Here is a 20,249-nt window from a genome sequence, read left to right as displayed (position 1 = left end):
CCGGCGAACAAAGGGTCGCGGGCGGTTAAAATAGGCGAAAATCCGATTAAACTCTCTGAAAAAAAAATAATAATAAACTACGCCGACTGCATCAAAGCAAGCGTTCGGCTGCTGTATCAACAAAGCGAAGCGCAATTGCCAAAGTTGCCGCGATAGCGAGTTACACTCTGCGCACAATACACACCCTAATAAAATCCATATCGTGCGCCGATAGCGAGAGAACCAGCGACTCAAGACTCCAACTCGCTCTCGAGCCATGCAAAAAGGCTATCTCCAGGGTATAACTATCATATTCCCCGGGAGAGTCGGTTCGCTCGAAAACAACTATCTCTGTCCCTCTCTCTCCTCCTTTGTCGTCGGTCCGAACAATACCTGGACGCGCTGCACACTAATTCAACATTAGAGTGGAGAGCGCAGTGCCAACGGCTCTCTCTCTCTCTCTCTCGATGATAATGCCGAGAGCGAGCGGGCTCTGTAATTAATCAGCGTAGCGTAGCCGCCTCGAATACACAGACTCACACACACGAGGGGCAGAGCGAAGAGGCTTTGCCATCGTGAGCGTCACGCAGTTAGAGCTGGACGACGGGTTCCTCTGATGTATGGTCCTGCGGATGCAGCTCCAGATAACGCAGAGGCAAGTGAGAGAGAGAGAGAGAGAGAGAGAGAGAGAGTCGAAGCACAATGCAGCCCCCGCGCTCGTACACCGTAATAGAGCTTGACGTATTATTGTTGCTCATGCAATTAGAGCGGGAGTAGAACGTGCCACTTCCTTCACGGCTTTGCCGGACATGCCCGGGCCAGCTCGTCGATGAAGGATGTTGTGGACTGGATTTCCATGTTTTTGGCCGCGCGAGCCAGAGGCGACGATTATCGGAGAGAGAGAGAGAGAGAGAGAGAGAGAGAGAGAGAGAGAGAGAGAGAGAGAGAAGCGCTAGCTACGCTCGGCGGGTTATTAATGGAGCCGCCGCCGGAGCCGAGAACGGTACGTCCATTGTGTGGGTGTGGGAGTATAGCTGCTTCTGGAAGCGTTTACTTAACGTCCCGATGATTTCCCACCGATTCGCCGACGAGATTAGAGAGCGTTATATATCCTACGAAAAATAAACGATGCACGAACCCGTCGGACCCGATATATCCCCGGCGCACATCAATTCAATTATATAATTATTGCGAACGCGATAGTCAGTTTCGCGAGGCTGACTCGTATAATTATTCTACTCGTGTGCTCTCTCTCTCTCTCTCTCTCTCTCTCTCTCTCTCTCTCCGCAGTACATTATACGCAGGCAGCCTTTGAAATCGCGTTCGCAATAATTATTCGGTTTCCGCGTATTATATAGAAGAGCGCATGCAGCGTCATCGATTTTCAATAATTAATTTTTCTCCCGTTTTTCCGGCTGATGGAATAGCCCCGCTAATTAGCACAAACGCGGAGCAGCTCCTGCAACAATACACTGCACGCACTCGCGGGAATAATCATCGTCCCGGAACACAAAGCCACGTCGCGGTGTCTATAGAAAACTGCGCGAAGCAATATAACCGATATTAGTAAAGCGCGCCGCCGACGGTAAATTGAGAGCTGCCGGGGCGCGCGTACGTTTGAAGAATATCTCGAGGCTGTGCTGGCATCTCTCTCTCTCTCTCTCTCTCTCTCTCTCTCTCTCTCTCTCTCTCTCGCAAATGGAAAATTCTAGAGGCGCCGGCTGCAATATCGAAGGAAATCGAATCACAAAACGGAGAAAATGACTGCGCGCGCCGCTCGCGGCTGCTATAGTCCCGGAGGAAGATGCCAAGGGATGATGAGATAAAGGAGCGGCGGCTGCTGCATTCCTCCGTGGCTTAATCCCCTCGTGCCGTCGCGTGCCTGCGCTGACAATTCCTAGCGGCCTCGGAGAGAGAGAGAGAGAGAGAGAGAGAGAGAGAGAGAGAGAGAGAGAGAGAGAGACGTCTGCTCTGCTGCTGCATCGACCGCGAGAGAGAGAGAGATGCTTTGCGCGCGACGACGATCCTTTATCAACTACGCGCGAGAATTGACCCGGTGAGTGCGTGATATCGAGGTTTTGCTTTAATTCTCGTATGACATTATTCGGTAAATCGGCGACGTCAGTCATCGCCGTGCGGATGACGATTGGATGCAGGCGATAAAAATTTTCCAGGGCGATGACGTTGACGAATTGATAATGAAGAAATTGAGTCGCTCCCGGAATCCGGTTAAGCGTAAACTTTTCACGCGATGACGTCTCATTTATCCGAGCGAATACACGCTCGAACAGATACGGCCTTTGGCGATTTCGATTCTCGTTTCGCTATATAACCTAATCATCGCGCAAAGTGTGTACAGCTATGCGGCGTTCGATATCGCGCGGCGGCCTAGATTCCGACTTTTTGATTAAATTCATCGCTCGCGCGCAAATTGCAAATATCGCTAATTAGAACTGCTCCCCCCCCCTCTCTCTCTCTCGCTCTCATCGCATCAGTCGCGTCTGGGAAGCGCCGGCAATTTTGTTGCGTCATTATGCGCGCGCGGGGCGAACAAATATTTAATCAAATAACTTTGACAATTTGATTTCCGATTTCGCATTATATCGAGGGCGCGTAGCGTGAATTTTCCTGCATTATGTTCTTTCGCTCGTCATCGCATCACGAGCGAGTATTATTGTTTGCATTGTCTATATCGAATTAAAAAAAAAGTATCAGCGGATCTTCCTTAAGAAGGATAGACTAGCTCGGAGCGAGTAGGGATGAATTGCGGCCCTGGAAAAGTAAGTAGACCTCGTCGAGTGAGCGGATAGTGTGTAAAGCATAAGCGTCGGAAGTTCTCGCCCAATAAGGCTCTTCGAAAGCGGCGGCGGTGGACAACTTCTTCTTTCGTAATACGCGCGGGAGCTAGCTGCAGTGTGTAACTTGCCTTAATCCCTCCACTCGGCGGGAGTTAATCTCCTCGATTAATGCGTCGACGAGCTGTCCTATACCCTATAGCGCGGCCCGCTTAGTTCGAGGTGTTACATCCGCGTGTATACCTATATACGGATATCCGCGCGAGTATAGTCGCCTTTCGGTATAGAACTCTGCAATTCCTCCAGCGGTGCTGTACGGTATAATCGGCTAAGGTTGCAGCGCGATGACGCTCGAGACGATGGAACCGCTTCAAAGGTGTCGTCGTGGGAGGAGGAGCAGCCGAACGAAGGAACGAACTACTAACGCGCGTAGCTTAGTTAGTTTACAAACAATTTACATCGGTAATGCTTCCCGCCGTTGCATTAGGGAATAGCTACACGCGACGAGCGTGTAAGGCTCGCTCAAAGCGCCGCCGAGAGAGAGAGAGAGAGAGAGAGAGAGAGAGAGAGAGAGAGGCTGCGCGATGTCTTTGAAATTTCCCGCCTCTCTGTATTCGCGCAAGTCTGCGGCGGCGGGAAAGTTTTTTCGACGAAATTTTTCATATAATCCATTTAAAAAACATCGCCGTCGCTTAGCGCGAAATTCAGCCGTCGATGCAATTAGAAAGTTGAAAGCGAGCCTTCGTCAAAAAAAAAAAAAAAAAAAAAGGCGGCAATTTTCGCGCGTTCGCGGAAAGTTTCGAAAAACGATTCAATTTTTGTGATACTTAATTACCGCTTAATCCCCTGGTGCAGCGGCAGCTCATGCATAAAAGATAGCAACTCTCCTCTTGCGCACTGCTCTGCCGTCGCGTGTAGCTTTATAATAGCTTAATCCCTGCACTTAATAAAGGTTTACTTCGAGATTGAATAGAATAGAAATACAGAATAGAAGTTTGCCGAAAGTTTCGTCGAAAGTTATATACACTCGCGCTCGGGCGATAGAAACTTCGGTAATGGATGGAGTTGTTAGGGACTAAGGCTGCTGCGCTGCGCTCTTTCTCTCGCGTCAGCGGCCTCGAGGCTAAAACATTTTTGTCCCTCTTATATATACCGCACGTAAAACTGCGGCTTTCTGCATTATTCAGTAAAATAATGCACAGCGAGCTCGACTAACTTTCGGGATCGTTGCCTTGATTACCCTCGTATACGCTTCCCCCTTCAGCTGGCAAATTGCAATCAACCCTGGCCAGCTCTCTCTCTCTCTCTCTTTCTCTCTCTCGTCGGAATAACAAAAATTGATCGGACTACTCGACACAAAACGAAGACGTATCGCAGCAGCGCGAACTTTTCCGCCCTTTCGTATTATTCTCGCTAAATAAGCAGCGGCGGTGGTAGCTTTAAATTCCCTCGCCGTCATCTCGAACGACGAGCGGCGGAGGGAAAAAGCGCGGGCGAAAATTAAGGCGAGAGAGAGAGAGAGAGAGAGAGCTGCGAAAGAATAGGAGAGGGTGAAAGGGGGAATCCATTCGCGCTAATCGAAGTTTATGGGGACTTTCCGGACGGCAGCGAGAGAGAAAGAGTGAGAAGGGGAGAGAGTCGCTGCTGCTACTGCTTTAGCGGCGACTTCCTGCCTAAGCGCAAGCCAAAGAGGCTTCACGGCCATTAACCGGCAGATGGAAAAGCCGCGCACGAGACCGGCATAAACACGAGGCTCTTTTCTTCCTTCTCCTCGTTCGATTTTTGCATTTTTACAATACGCCTCTATATTCATTCCACCATCATTGATCGGGGCTGGCTGCTTCCAATGAGCCCTTTTTTTTCACCTCAGCTTAGCTCTCTCTTCTGCGCGCGTTAGAAAATATTTTCGACGGATAAATATAACGAAGCAATATAGGTGCGGGGAATGCCGGCGTATTAATAAAAATATAAGTGGGTCAAATCGAGAGATAGCGCGCGCGCGCGCGCGGCTGGAATTTTCCTGCGGCGGTCAGAGGCCGGGAATTTCCGTCGCGCGACAAGAGAATTTTCCAATATGGCATCGGGAAAGCAGGTCGAACTCTCGCATACGTGCTCGCGCAGATCCTCTCATAAACGCGCTGTGTGTAGGAGTAGGTTCTGCTTTTCTCTCTCTCTCTCTCTCGCAAAACTCGAGTCTCTCGAGGCCCCAGCGTGTTTTTCCCGACGAGAGGAGTCGAAGGTGCTTTCGAAGAAAGACGGAATACTGCAGGGACGGCCCCGGGGCGCAGCGTAAACACACGCGGACCATCGTCTGTTGACGTATTTAGAGAGGAAACATGACAATTTCTCGTTATTGCGCGGAGAAAATAAACAAAGTCGTTTATACCCTAAAGAGCTAAATTTAGGAGTAGTTCGACATTGGCTCCTTTGTATACACGAGTAGAGGACCTACTCGGAGGAGGTAGAAAATCTCGCGAAAAGTTATTTCGGTCACGGGCTTCTGAAGCTCTATACAGGTATACCGAGGGGGAGAGCAGTGTACATGCTTATGGAGTTCGGGGCCGACGAGTATCTACATTGTTATCCCTTGGACCTCTTTTCCGAGCGAGCGCCCTTTACCCCTACCCCCCTTTCGAGCGTCGAGGTCTTTGGATCCCTCATACTTTTCTGCGCTGATGGTTTGTTATATAGAAGGAAAGAGAGAGAGAGAGAAAGCTGAGGATAGAGGATATAGCTGCCGAGTAAGAGAGGAAATTGATTTTTGGAGAGTAAGTTTGATGAAAAGGAAGTTTATGCCTGCCTCGGCCCTAATGCAGTCAATCATTCGCCGCTGCTGCCGGGAGAGGAGAACTTATCTTTTATTCATTGGGAATGAGGGATTTGCATGGGAGTCGTTATCGAGTTATGCCTATTATATATCGCCTTCTCTTTTTCCTATTCGAGCTATAATCTTTGTATGCATTACGTCAAATCACGATGAATTGGCTGAAGCGTATACGATTTTGCTAAAAATAAAATTCGCTCAAACAACAATCAAGCCAACCAGCAGCCTTATCGTCATCAGCTCTCTCCCTCGCACTTGTAACGCGCTGAATTAGCATAATGCCGCCATCTTCGTAACGTCACGCGCGCCGTATCGTTTTACAAGAGCGAAAGGACACTTCAGTACATAGGGAGAGCCGCCTCATCGCCACACTGTACACCGCGCACACAATGGAATATCGATCGCTGTCTTCGTCTTGTTTTTTTCTTCTTCATTTTTTCATTATTCTCGCTAAAATGCGAGCTCGGCGAAAGTAGAGAAGCGAAATGTTGCTCGCTATACAGTAAGAGAGAGAGAGAGAGAGAGAGAGAGAGAGAGAGAGAGCAACAGCTCGAGTCGAGTTAACGGGCCTTTTATCAACGCGCCGGTCCGAGCAAGGGACTCTGCAATAAGCTTTTCTTCTTCGCGTGTCTGCAGGAGAGAAGGCTATCGGATTCCGAGGAGATGCGCTGCTGTAAATTGGCTCTTATTTTTACGCGGTATACGTATAACAGGGAAGAATTTTCCTTTTTCGCCTTCCTTCGATTCGAGCGGCAGCGCGAAAACACGGCAAATTGCGCTCGTTCTTTTTTCTTCTACGCCCGGATACGCGTCTTTACGACCGCGCACGCGCTGGCTGGTCCCCGTTTTATGCACTTAATTTCCCGCGTCTATCGCGGCAGAGCATCGCGGTTATGAGCTACTGGCTCTCCCCGCTGCTTTAACGAGTCGTCGCGATGAACAGCGTTACAGAGAGAAGCTTCTGTTGCGAGAGCGGCGCTCGCGAGTCCAGCGAAAACTCGATCACAGCCAAGCGACGCGGGAAATTCAAACTGACGCTGCAGCTTCGGAAAAATATAATAAACGCTCGCGTGTGCGCCTATGGCTTCTAATTTCGCGTAAGCGCGCGTTAATCGCTCTCGGCTCTCGCGAAAATTGCTCTCGATTGCTGGACGAGCGGGCGGTATAGGCAAAAATGATTGCAAATAGAGAGCGCGCTGTTAACGCTGATGGATATAATTAAACCGCGCGAGTGAGAGAGGGAGCTTGCAGCTCGGCCTACTCCCCTTTGTCTGCAGGGGCTGTAACGAGCTTTCGATCGCCGGGCCCGAAGTCTACTCTACCTACTGCACCTCTACTCCATTCTCTAGACGTCGTCGCGGGTTCAAAGTCAGGAGGTGCGGCCCTCGCTTTATCACGCTCTACATTTTCACAGGCCGGAAGAGAGAGAGAGAGAGAGAGAGAGAAGGAAGTGGCTGCGCTTCTAATGAATGTCTCTCTCTCTCTCTCTCGTTTTAAACGAGCAGAGTCATTACGTCTAGCGAATGATGGATACGCGCGCGCGGCTCTTCGGAGAGCCGCGTATTACTCGGCTACGTGAGCGCGGGACGATATAATGGGACGCGTGTGTGCGATGTGGAGCTTTTTGCGCTTCGAGAAGGAAACTTTCGTCTGTTGCGCGCAGACTTTCGGCAAACAGAAAGTGTGTGCCTGTTTGGCTTTTCCGGGAGATTGGAATCTTGTGCGGCGGAACGCGATGCGTGCGCGCGCGCGTGTGGGTTTTATTGTGCGGAGGTTTTAATACAGCCGCTCGAGAGGATACTTCTCGCAGAAATTTCGTTTCCGCGTGCGATTCTGGCTTTGCGCAGCGTCGATACGTAGATATATCCAATTAAAACTTTGAGAGGCGCTTTGTGCAGCTCTGTATCGCCTGCTCGGCATCAGAATCATCGTTATGTTTGTTATTCCCATATTCGGCTCTGTTTATTGTCGAACCGATACAATATCTATAATTATTAATACACTCGTGCAAGCGTCGTGTTATACAAAACTCCCGACTTTCAATCCATCATAGCGTACAATACACGACCGAGCATCATCATCATCATCCCAGCAGCAGCATAAAAGCACAATCCCTCTCTTCGGATCCTGCACACTCCGGGTAATTTTTCCCATCCCTGCACTCCGAGAGCTCGCATATGTATACAGCCGAGTGAGAGAATCTGCATACGCGGAAACTCCCCCGCGCACGACTGGGCGTGAACGGCGTGACCTGCTTCTGTCGGTCCGGTCCCGATCGGAACGCGGAGCGCAGTAGCTACTGCCGAATCGTCAATAAAGCGCCGTTACCGCCACGGCGCCTACTATCGAGCGGGCGCATCTCTGCAGCCGCCGCTGCTGCTGCAGGCACTGCGTTAATTCCGGGAACCTGATTAATCGGAAACAGGGACTATCGTGCAAATAGGCGCGAGATAACACGGCCCGCCGGCATATCTATATACGCACCAGGCGCATAGCTGCCCAGGCTCTCTCTCTCTCTGTCTCTCTCTCTCTCTGCAGCTTCGATCGACCTCGTTCGACTCGACCCCCCGCAACTCTCGCGGATTTAAGCCCGCGCGCGCGTGTGTGTGGGTCTGAAATTCGGACTAGCCATTATTGCGAAGCTCGATTTAATTACGAGCTCGATCGGTTCGCATATTGTAACTTTTCGGCCAAACATTTATTTTTTTCGATCGCATGCGCGCTCGCGAGTAGTGCTGCCATGTAATTATAATTCGCAGAAGGAAAAATTTCGAGCGCTGGTCCAGTTTCGTTAATCAACGTTTACGAATCAATACCGTCACGCTGCTGCTGCTTTTTATTGGAAATTAAACTCGATAAAGGAGCGGCAGAGACGATTCAATTACGGGAATAAATAATAAATCGCCGAATAAAAATTCTGCCCGCGCGCGAGCAAGCGCATGTTCAACAGATGAAAACTTGGAGCACTCGCTCTTTTAATCGATACACAAAGCACAGGCTACTTGAACTCCTGCTTCTAAATGATCGGGCTTTTCAGGAGGAAACCTCTTGAATAAAAAAATAACAATTCACTTCATACACACATCTCCGCGCGCAGATTCAATAAACGCCAACAAAAGTTATGCTCTCGCGCAACCCCTCGCACATCTGTTTAACTTTACACCCGAGCGCTCGCACAAGAGAGGGGGTAGACGCTTCCCGAGGAATTATTATCATCGTACATAATGGCCGGCTTAATGATAAGTGACGCTGTCAGATCGCCGCTGCTCCGCTCGTTCCAGATACTGCGGCGGCGGCGCCACAGGAGAATTGCGCGATAGCTTATACGCCGGCGCTGTAATGTCGCGCTCGCGCGAGTTAGATCAGTTGAGATTTTGAATTATTACACGCTCTGCTGCAATTACACTCGCTATACGCGCGCGCGCGTGTGTGCGTAGAAGAAGCGGAAAAATGACGAGCGAACGATGATACTCCCGAGTAATTGAGCTCGCGTTGACAACGGGGAATGGATTTCATCGTCGCGCGTGCGATTATGCCGGCGGAGTATAAGGAGAGATTGTTTCTATTTTAATAGCGCGACCGAGTGTTTTCGAGACACGAGCCGGCGGAGTTTGTCGTTGTATAAAAATGAAGACTCGGACAATAATTCCGGGGGAGACTCATTACTGCGGGAAAATGAAACCGCTCTGTAAACGCGAGAGGTGAAACAAGCGAATGGAAAAAATAGGCATTCGACGAAAGAAGAAAAGTACGCGAAATCTTTTAAGGATTTCGCGAAATAATTAAGCCTCTGAAAGTCCCTACGGCAACGGCAAAGAAGAGAGAGAGAGAGGGAGAGACGAAGGAAAGAAATTATACGCTTCGCACGCAAACGTCGTCGAGCTGCACGCGTCATTTCATTCTCATTACCCGAAGCGCAGTATAGTCGTCGTCGTCGCGATCGGTCTTTCGTTCAATTTGCTCTCGTCGTCGACGACGACGGAAAGAAGCCCGAGACGTAAATTAAAGTGATTGATGTACAGGCGATGGCTCGTAAAATGCAAGTATTGGCTGCTTCGATTAGCCTTCGATACCGCCGTGGGCTAAACATCCCCCGCGAGATTTTTCCATATACGCATAGGCATATCCGGATAACTGTTGTGTATAACTTTGTAAATTGAAAAGGTGAAGCGTGACTGGGTGGGATGGCGGAATCGAATGCAAATGGCCGCGCGGAATTGATTATCGATTGACCGATAATAATTATGCGTCGAATATGGAGCGCGGGATTATACGCGTCGGAGTAAAAGTGTGTATACATGAGAGATAGAAAGAGATGGATTATAAGGGCTACGTGACGCGGAAAATTACACGGAGATTAAATAATCGCGAGAAAACGAGGTCGCGCATAAGCGAATGTGGGCTACCGACAGCAGCTTCGCGTTTTTCTATATACCCTGCGCGTGGCTGCTTTATTGTTTTTAATAAAGTTACCGCGCGCGGGAGAGCTGTACGGTTATGGTGCCTCGAAAATACGGTTATATTCCCAGCAAGAGCTGAGAGAGAGAGAGAGAGAGAAATCTCGCTCTACGGAGAGAGCACAATTCGTTCGTTTAATTGCGTTCTTAATGAATACGAGAGGCATTCAAAGGTTTATTTCGTCCAATGCAGCAACGGTGGCGTAGACGAGAGTTGGCTGCGATCGCTGGCTTACTGCCGCTCTGGAATTGCAGTCTCTGCGTCAACAGTAAGCAAAATCACGGGATTGAGTTCACGATTCCCTCTATATACTTATTCTTCCCGAAAAAGAAAGGAGTATGATATAGCCGTATATATAGAGAGCGGAAATAATTGGAAAACTCTCCCTCTCTCTCGAAACGGTGTCGCGCACATTGAAGCGGAACACGCGCGACGTATAATGGAAAAATCATCGAGTTAATCGATCTCCCCGCGCACATACACACATCGTGTCTATATAGATATAATTCCAAGTGTGCGGCCGTGCAGAATATAGGATGCACAAAGAGGGATCGCGTCGGACTGGACTGCGGTGAGCGAGTGGATATTGATTGGTAGAGGTGGACTTGACAGGAGGCCAGTAGGTGCTGCCAGGCGCCGCCGCGACGAGGCTAACGATATTAATGGGGTAACGACCTCGAAAAGCCACGTGTATACGTATAGATATGATACGTCCATATAACCGATATGAGGGAAAGAGAGACGGCTTTTTATCTCCAGCTATATAATCGACCTGTCTCTATCCTCGGACTTTTTCCTCTAATCCGCACACGCGTATAAGTCATTATTATCGACTCGAAAACTCGCGCCGGCCATCAAGCTCTCCCGCGCACATTGTTTCCCTCTCTTTTCACTCGTCGGCGCCGTATCCAGTTACACGCGTACCTACACGCGCCGGGATTATACGTCCGTGCGGCGCACATTTCATCTCCCTCTCTCTCTCTCTCTCTCTCTGTATATACACTCTCGGAGATGAATGAACGAGTTTTTTACCCCCGACTTTGCGCTCAACTTGCCAACTGTATACACACGCGTATGCGGACTTTTCGGGTTTCATTAGACCGGCTTCCCCTTTTATTTGCGCGGCGCGTTATGACGACTCCCCGTCTGACCAAACTCGGCTGTTTCCACTGAGGGCCGACGTAGGCTCAGCTCACGAGGCAACGACGACCCCCCCCCCGTCGTGCATTATAACCGAGAAAGAAGAAGCTCCGAGGAATATTTCGGTATTACACACGCGCATGTGTACGGTACAATCCGTTTGTGCAATCAGGGCACGCACTACTTTGGCATGTATGCCCGCGCGTAGAGAGGCGTGTCCGTGACAGTGGTGTACGCGCGAGCTTCCGTAAGCTGTCGGGCATATTAATAACGTATTATCAGCTTTGTGCTGCTGCTGCTGCTGCTGCTGCCGTGGAACTTCTCTAAGAGACTGCTTCTGACACGAGCTCGCGAGTAATTTCTCATGCGCCCGCGACGATGAAGATGTCACTCTCGGCCGATAAGAGAATGCTTTCTCCCCCTTCCTCTCTTGAGAATTTCCAATTTAGCCGGAGCGCGCGCGAGCTTTGAATTTCCCGCCGCTGCGCGAGAGAGGAGCGAAGCACGAGTTGACTTTGATGCAGCCGGGATTTTCTTTGCGGGAAAATACTTATTGAGGCGTTATAGTGGGTATCGGATGCACGGACAATCGGGGTATGGCTTTCAATTTTTCACGGCGCTCGATAATTCAAATCTCGCGCGCAAAAGCTCCGGTGTATACTCGGGCGATATAAAAGCGAGGCTTATACATAACCTTCGGACGTCCTACTCTCGAGTGTGCACACAGTCGATCCTAATGAATGTTTATCTCCGGCCTCTCCCTCCAGGTACATCCAGCGAGAAAAAAGAGTCTTAATTACATTCCCGCAGAACACAACATTTCCTCCCCCGAAAAAGCAGAAAAAAGAGAGAGAGAGAGATCCCAAGCACGACCCCTTCCGAGTCATTGAATTTCATTGTTGTCGTGCCCGCCCTCGTACACGCGTGCGCATACAGAATTCCCGCAGCGGCAGCAGCAGCAGCAGGTATAAGGCTCTTGTCGGATTAAGCGAACTCGTGCTCTTCGGCACATTCGAGTGGAAAACGCGATCTCGTATAAACCGCCTGCTGCTGCTGCTGCTGCTGCCGACTTGCCCTCACGAAACTCTCCCCCCCCCCCCCTGTGTACTCCCCTATACGTGCAGACGTTGAAGTGGCGGTTCGCCGAAACTAAATTTAAACCAGCGCGCGTCGCGCCTTATCTCGCCGCGCTGCAATCTATGCTAACGGAATTACCCCATCGATTCTCAAGCTGCCAGCAATTCCGTCGAGGAGTTGATGTATTTTTTTTTTATATGATTCCCCTGCGGGTGTGTGTACGCGCAGTGCGAAGAGGAACAATAATGTAGATTAATAACTCCTCGCGCACCAGTAAGCGTCGATAACGACGGCGCAGAGAGTGAAAAAAAAAGAGAGCAGCGTCGAGAGTTACATCGGGCTCTGTATACAGGATGTATACACGACGAGGAAAGTGTATACAGCCAGCAGGAGAAAAAAGGGGGTTGAGAGCAGCAGCCGCAGCGCGTTTAAGAGCCGTCTAAATACGCGCGATGATCCTCTCTCTCTCTCTCTCTCTCTCTCTCTCTCTCTCTCTCTCTCTCTCTCTCTCTCTCTCTCTGTCTCTCTCTCTCTCTCTCTCTCTCTCTCGGCGTGTACGTGTACATCGAGTAGTCGAGAGGCAGAAGCAGCCCGAGGTAGAAATACACAATTTCGAACGTCGAGAGAAGAGCCGAGCAGAGAGAGTAGAGACAGCGGCAGTATCGGCTGCAGACAATAATCCGACGCACATCGATCAGACTCGCTATATATACTTTCTGTGCACACAGCCTTTTGAAGGCGCGCTTTTACGATGATTACACCCCCCCCCCCCCACCCTCGCCCCTCTCTGCATCCCCGAGCGCATTGCATCGGAAATGATTTCGCGCCCAATTAAACCATAGGAAACGCGCAGCATCACGGCCCCCTTATACCTCTTTCTCTCTTCTTCTCTGCCGTCGCTCTCGCGCACTTGTACCGGCTCTGCTGCCCCCCTCCGCCGCCGTCAGTCACGTACTTACCTCCGCGAAGCTGTGTGTCGAGTGTATAGCTATATACATACGCGCGGCGTCGAGAATCTCGGCTGGAGGTGAGCGAGGAATTAACGACGGGAGTTGAATTCGGCAAACCGAGCGTGACGACGAGTTTTTCGGGGGTCGTGTTCTTTTGTGTGCAGCGAGTCTGAGATCTCGTCGAGCGCTGCTGCGGATTATCCGGTTTTTTAATTCCGCGGAGAAAATGAAAAGACGCGCTCGTCGTAATGTAGGCCAGTTAAATTCTGAATCGACGCTCGCGCTTTCGAGAGAAACAGAGCGCGACGCTGTACACGCTTTAGTATAATCTACTTCGGGAAAGTTTTAATTTCACCGCGTGTAACCGTCCGATATACCCGCATCAGCTATCGGGTACTGCGGGCGAAGCGAATTAAAAACAGCGATCGAGTCGATCGGCGTTGACTTTTAATTCCGAACAAAAAGTACAGAGAGGTCGGGGCGACGGCAAATGGTCCCGAACTTTTCTCGTTAAACATTCGCTCTCGCGCAATCTGGCTGCAGAGAGCTGGAATTCTTGAGGGCGGGAATAAAAAAGCTCGCGGTTAGCAGGGTGTAAATAAGCCAGATGGCTAATTTCTTTCGGCACAGTGCGCGACTCTTGTGTTTTAATTGGGAAGCTTCGTTCGAGCGAGAGCGGAAAGTTCATTAAAATATCGACCGGCTCGCGGATGAATAGCCTCAAAGTTATTCTCTCCAAACGCGCATCGATCTGCAGTAGTCCCCCAAGAAGCATCTATCTATCTCTCTCTCTCTCTCTCTCTCTCCGTTGGCGCGACAAGAAATCGCTCACCGAGACACATCTCACCGCAGCTTCTTGTCCTGCAGAACAACTGCGCAGCGGTACAATACTACCAGATCCGAAAACTCGGCTCCCTGTATACACGTATACACCGAGACGGAGTCGAAAGTTGCTTGCATCGAGCGACGGCTGGGGCTGCAGTTAATTATCGAGTCGTCGCGGAAGGACTGCCGCGCTGTATCTGTATAGTGCACTCGTACACAACGGCGGGAGAGACGACGACGGCGGCGGCGCATTCGTCCTGGCAACCCCAGGCTAATCACCCTCCCTTTTTTGCCTCATCCTCCTGCTTCCGCTGCTGCAGCCGTCGAGCCCTCGTTTCCAACACGTTTCATCGCCCTCGACCTCGGGGTCCAGACATCTAGAGAGATGTCTCTCTTTTTCCTCTATACTCGCTCTCGCTCTCTGTCTCTCCTGTTGTTCCCTGATGCTGCGAGCTTTTGCAGACGCACGTGCGCGAGACGAGGCTGCGCTTAACGAGATAACTGGTCGATATGAAGGGGAGCCTCTCTCACTTGTTTTTTAATCCCTTGATGACGACGATTTCGTTTTTCCCATCGTGGCAATAATGCGGCGACGTATATGCTTGACATCGTTCGGGAATTAATTAAAACCGCTGTTGTCATGCGGGAGAACAAGAACCGGGAGATTAAAAAAATATTTCCGAATCGCTCGAGCTCGGTAGTTAAAAAACGATATAGGTTCACGCACAGACCGGCTCGCGTAAACACAGAGCCATTAACGGCGCTTATGCATCGACGAAAGGGAAAAAATAAACAAGACCGCTTATAAGCTACAAACGGCGCGCTACAATCTTAATCGCCGAGAGGAGGAAAAAAGCTCGGCGTTAATTGCCGGAACAGCAGCTTTACGCGGCCCGCGAAAAGGATTGCAATTAGCGAGTAAAGCAGCGGTAAATCTCGCGCGGGCGACTGTCGTTAGGCGCATACGTGTATAGCTTTATAGGTGCGGGGAGAGAATTACAGGGGCAAGGAACTCGGGGGGTCACGTTTTTCGGTCCTGCGCTTTCGAAGCTCTGGCGTTTGAACTTTTTGAAAGATTTGACAAGGGCTCGAGCTAAAGCCGCGCGCGATAAAGTTCGGAAATTGGGTCAGAATTTTATTTTACAGAAAAGTTTCGTTTAAAAACGCAGCGCAACGATTATCGCGGAGAAATTATAATAATCGCGAGCTGACACGGTGCCGCGATGAGACGCGCCTCTTCAATTTTAATTAAGTTCTAGGCCACTCCGGAATTTCATTATATTGACCTTTAAAGCGCCGCGACGACTCGAGGTGAAAATCCTGAGGTCGCGCCTTTCTTGGCCAGTTCGTCGCCTCCTCTTCCTCGACGTCGCTAGAAGCTGCTATATTAAATTTCGTATGCTAATGAGTAACGACGTTAAACACTTCTTTGGAAGAAGCTCTCGCTCTACTGACTGGGGCGTGTGCGCTCGTAATTGTGTATTAGCTAATGAAATCGCTGCGCTTCTTAATTGCCTCTTGAATTATTCAGCGTGTGTATCATGTGTATTATACGCGATAGATAGACACAACGTTTATCCGCGTGTATCGCTTGGAAAAACCTCGAGGCGATGCCACGTCACAGCCACGGCTGTTTTTCCGCAACAAAGGGAAAAAACGATTGAGACTCTTCCGCGCATCGAATATCCCGCGGTTGACATCCCCCCGATGAGAGATCGAATCCAAGTTTTATAGATACATTGTATACTCCGTTTCTCTGTGAAAAGATCTCGTCTTCGCCGCAGCGCACGATAATAGCGCGTTTTAACGAGGAAATCAATCGCCGCTCGCGTAACCCAATTCCCGCGGTAACAAGCGATTTTATAATGCCCTTAAAAACTTTCTAATACATTTACAGAGCGTATAAAACTTTCAACGACAATTTCATCCTTCAAAAATTCATCTCCGGTTACATTCGCTTCCTATTTCTCTCTACTCTGCAATAGAGGGAAAATTTCAGCCTCGTGCGCGGCATGGAATATTCCAAACACATCGTCCGCACTTTACATCTCCGGCAATATTCTCGAATTTTCTTATCTCCCGGGCAGCGCGGTCTTTTTTAAAAAATTCACAGCGATACCGCAACTTTCGGTACGTGTAATTACTTCCGGGACGGCCGCATCAAAAATTTCTCCTCCTCCTCGCGCCGAGTTATAATAAAAAAAGAAGAGACTCGTCGGCGAGTCTCCCTTTACGAGGAAACTTCAGAAATACCTGCGTCTATATACTTAATAGAAGTCGTAAAAACAGCCGTACACTCTCGCTTGGCGCTCGTCGGGGAGAATAAATCTCCTAAGGTGCTAAATGTAATCGGGGGCGATAGGGGGGGGGGGGGGAGAGTCTCACGTGTCCGAAAAAAAGACTCCGACCCGTGAAAAATAGAGCCCGGAAAGGAGATAAGGCGCCGCTCTGAGCGAAGGAAACTTTCGCATTTCCTCGCGCTTACAGCTGCCTCATTGAAAACCACCTGAGGAATAAGAAATGCGAATAGCGGAAGATAGCGCGCTGCTTCGCAGACAGATGCGGGAAGGCATTAGTTTGTCGTATAACAACACACTGTGCAGTCCTATGCTATATGTACGCAAAATGCCGGCTTCGAAATTTTCCTAGCCGCGTATCGCGGGAGTTCCGCAACTCTCCCGAGGAATTCAAGGGTCACGCGAAAACTGCGCATTTCTACGTGATATTTTATTCAGCGACGAAGCGCGACGCGTATATTTCAATAATAATTTCCTCTCTCTTTCTCCGCGACGTTTTCGATCCGTCTCGTTAACAGCGCCGGCTTCATTTATGAGAAAGATGGAGGAGTATAAGAAAGCGAGGGAGAAAACAATAAAAATACGAATTCCAGAGGCGTCGACAGGCGTCGCACGTCGCGTCGTTAAACGTCTGCGCGTCTCCGAATGCGCCGGCAGCTTTCTTCCTCGATCGAACGTCGCCCCGTCTTTCGCCTCCCCCGCAGACGCGCTTCGTCAGTCGGGCTGTGCGAAAATTCTTTGAAATTTTACTCGGCTGCACTCGCTTCTCTCTCTCTCTCTCTCTCTCTCTCTCTCTCTCTCTCTTGGCGTTCCGCGAGCGGCGCTTTATCGTCGAATACGCTCTTTTTGATCCCCGAGGGGTGAACTACCGCTGCTGCTGCTGCTGCTGCGTTTGAGGCGGATTTTTTTTTTTCGGTCCTGCGAATTAAAATCCTTATCGTCGCCGCTGATTGCGGGAGTCGCCAGAGCTGATTTTACATAATGCAGCTCTCGCTTTGTTTTCCACGAATGACGAAATGACTTTGTATTATAATAGACGAGGAGACGCTATACGACGCAGCCTTGATTAAAAACTCGCCTCGAGTTAATCGCGCGCAATCCGCTCAAGATGCAGCGTCTAATTAAAATAGCGGGAGAGAGGGCTGAGCGGAGACGAGAGAGGAAACTTAATAATTCTCTAATAATTTTTATAATTGCGTCCTGCGTACACTCGGTCGCCGCGAACTTTGCCCGCGAGAAATAAAAACAAGCGTACACAGCACAGCTGCAGTACCCTTCTCCCTCTTTGCGTTAATTATGCAAGATTAATGGTCGGAGATTAAGCAAAGTTGCGGGGGTGAGAGAGAGAGAGAGAGAGAGAGAGAGAGAGAGAGAGAGCCGCTGAAATCCGCGAAAGGGCTGCACTTTCTTCTCGCCGCGGCCAAGTTTTCTTATATACAGCGGCGGCGTCGCCCGCTTATGAATTCGTTCCGCCGTTCGTTATTATTATTCAGAAGCGCGACGCTATGCAGCTCTAATGAATTCCGACGAGATATCCCTGCGTGTATAGATATACTGAGAGAGGGGGCCGTGTCTTTCGCAGTTTCTCGCGCCTCGGTCGTTTAGCCGAATCGTTTCGTATATTTCTGGAATGCCAGGCCTGCTGCATCGATATTGCGAGGAAGCTGGCAGACGAGGAACTATTAAGCGCGGGAGAGGGAGGGAGACAACAAGAGGGACGAGTGATGAGAGAGTGCAGGAAAACAAGGCCGTTTGCGGACTCCGGAGTCTGGGCCGTGTAAGAAGTTTTAATCATCGGAGTGTGTGCATGTAATATCTCTTTTGATCTCGATTCGAGAGCGGCGTTTAACGCAATGAAACCCGAGCGATCGTCGGCATTTATATACGCATACGAGTCCGTCAAAGTATCGAAGCCACTATCGCTCTCAGCGGGTATATTTAAAACGTTCCGACGATGCTCTCTCTCACCGCTAAACAGCATCGATAAACTCGAGGGAGAAAAAGTATACATCTCTGCCGGTCATTATAGTGAATGAATTTCAGATGAGCGAATCGGATCGCGCGCGGTGATTCGAAGCGACTGAATTATTTAAGAGCGACGCGCCGCCGCCGTCGGGAGACTCGGCTGGCGGAAAATCGATGTATAGGATAAAAATAAAGAAAAGAGTATAGCAGCAGCGAGGTGTGCAGCGGTGCAGAAGCAGGACACACGCAAAGCTTTCGTGTGCTCATAAAGCGAAAAAATCCGCGCGCAACGAATCGCGACCCCGTGTTTGTCTGTGGCAAAAGTCGCGGGACGCTCTTTACTAATTTGAATTCTTTTGTGCAGGCCAGTGTATAAAGCGGCTTTTTCCGCCGCGGCGGAGAAATTTCATTACGGCGAGCGATGCCGATTTTTCGGCAGCGGCCGAGATTTAACCCCGCGTATTTATTCAAATTTCCATGCTCTTATATTCCGCGTTGATTAAACGCTCTCTAGCTCGCGAGTAGTATAGTAGCTTATAAAAGGAAGGAAAAGCGATCGAACGATGCGCTCGCGCGTAATTGAAAAATTCCCGCGAATTTCGAGCGCTACTATTTTCTAGAGCAGTCCTTTAACGAAGGAAATGGAAAGAGAGGGAGAGGGAGAACAAGAGGGAGTCGGCGTGCGCGGCGTCGGTGCAGGCGGCGCGCACACAGTGTTGTTCGCATAATTACTCGATCGTTACCCTCGCCACGGCGCTTGAGAGAGAGAGAGAGGGAGGGAGGCTGTGCTGCTGCTGCAACACAATGCAGCCGGCGGTCGAAGATGTGACTATATAGCCGGCGCTGGCGGCGGCTGCTGCTGCTGCTGGAACGCCGCGTGTGATAATCTCGAAATCAATAAAGTCTGCTACCGGCGACCACGACACGTCGACTCTCGCGCGATGCGCATGCGTTTCACCGGAGCGGTTTCTCTTTTTCCTTTTCTTCTGCGTTTCAATTGACGGACAAAGTGCAGCTCGGTTGCGCAACGAATATACGACTTCCGATTGCGTCGACGAGAGGATGTACTCTCCGATGACAACAGCGAAGAAATTCGCTTCGTATATTATATCCGTGGAAATCTCATTACGAGCTTCCTTCTCGACGAAGTCACACGGCAGGAAACGAGACGAGCAAACAACGCCAGCAGCAGCGGATGATGATTCGCGGAAGCGTCTTTTCTCCGCCGTACGAAGAGAAAATCAGCGCTTTTCCTCTGCGTTCACGTTCTTTGATCGGCCGCGCGCGCGCTTGTCGCTCTCACCTACACACTTTTTTTCTCTCTCTCTCTCTCTCTCTCTCTCTCTCTCTCTCTCTCTCTCTCCCCCGGATAAATAAATAAGTCTCTTTCTCCCGGCAAAAGACTCTCTCGCCCCCGTCCGGTCAAGAGTCCGGGAATACGCCGGAGCAGTAAAAGGAGAGTAACGCGAGCCCATAAAGGGGAATCAATTCGATTCCCTCGGCCCGCTCGCCCGTATCTTTTCCTCACCTTGCGCCCGCGCGCGCGCCACTCCACTTTCGCCGCGAGCAACAAGTGCCGACGCTCTCTCCCTCACATCTTTAAGAAACTACCGGGCGTAGAGCGCGTCTTTCCTCTCAGCCGCCGGCATTTCGATGGATGTATTCGAATCAGATGGCTCCCGCTCGTTTCTTTCCCTTTTTTTTTTTTTTATTCCGCGTGGTTTGCCCTTTTATCGGGCAGCCTGAAAGCCTGACCGGCACGAGCGTTGCCTATACTCGGATTTACGAATGAGCTAGGCGAGCGTTGGGCTTTTGTTGTGTATTTATGAGCGCGAGGGGCTAAGTAGCTTTCCTCGTTTCCTCTCGGCGGAATTTTCTTGCTCGCAAGCTTTTATGAAATTTCGGTGGAACGGCTCTTGCGCGGATAAATTTAAAAAAA

General features: G+C 50.1%; 1 protein-coding gene across 12 annotated transcripts in view; it reads right to left on the bottom strand.

Moving 5' to 3' along the window:
* The window catches only part of LOC100118247 (Down syndrome cell adhesion molecule-like protein Dscam2), a 79,787-nt gene that overhangs the window by 30,811 nt on the left and 28,727 nt on the right, over positions 1-20,249 (bottom strand). The window lies entirely within an intron of this gene.

Source organism: Nasonia vitripennis, chromosome 3 (genome assembly GCF_009193385.2).
Source record: "Nasonia vitripennis strain AsymCx chromosome 3, Nvit_psr_1.1, whole genome shotgun sequence".
NCBI classification, from domain to species: Eukaryota; Metazoa; Arthropoda; class Insecta; order Hymenoptera; family Pteromalidae; genus Nasonia; species Nasonia vitripennis.
This window is presented reverse-complemented; position numbering and strand designations above follow the sequence as displayed.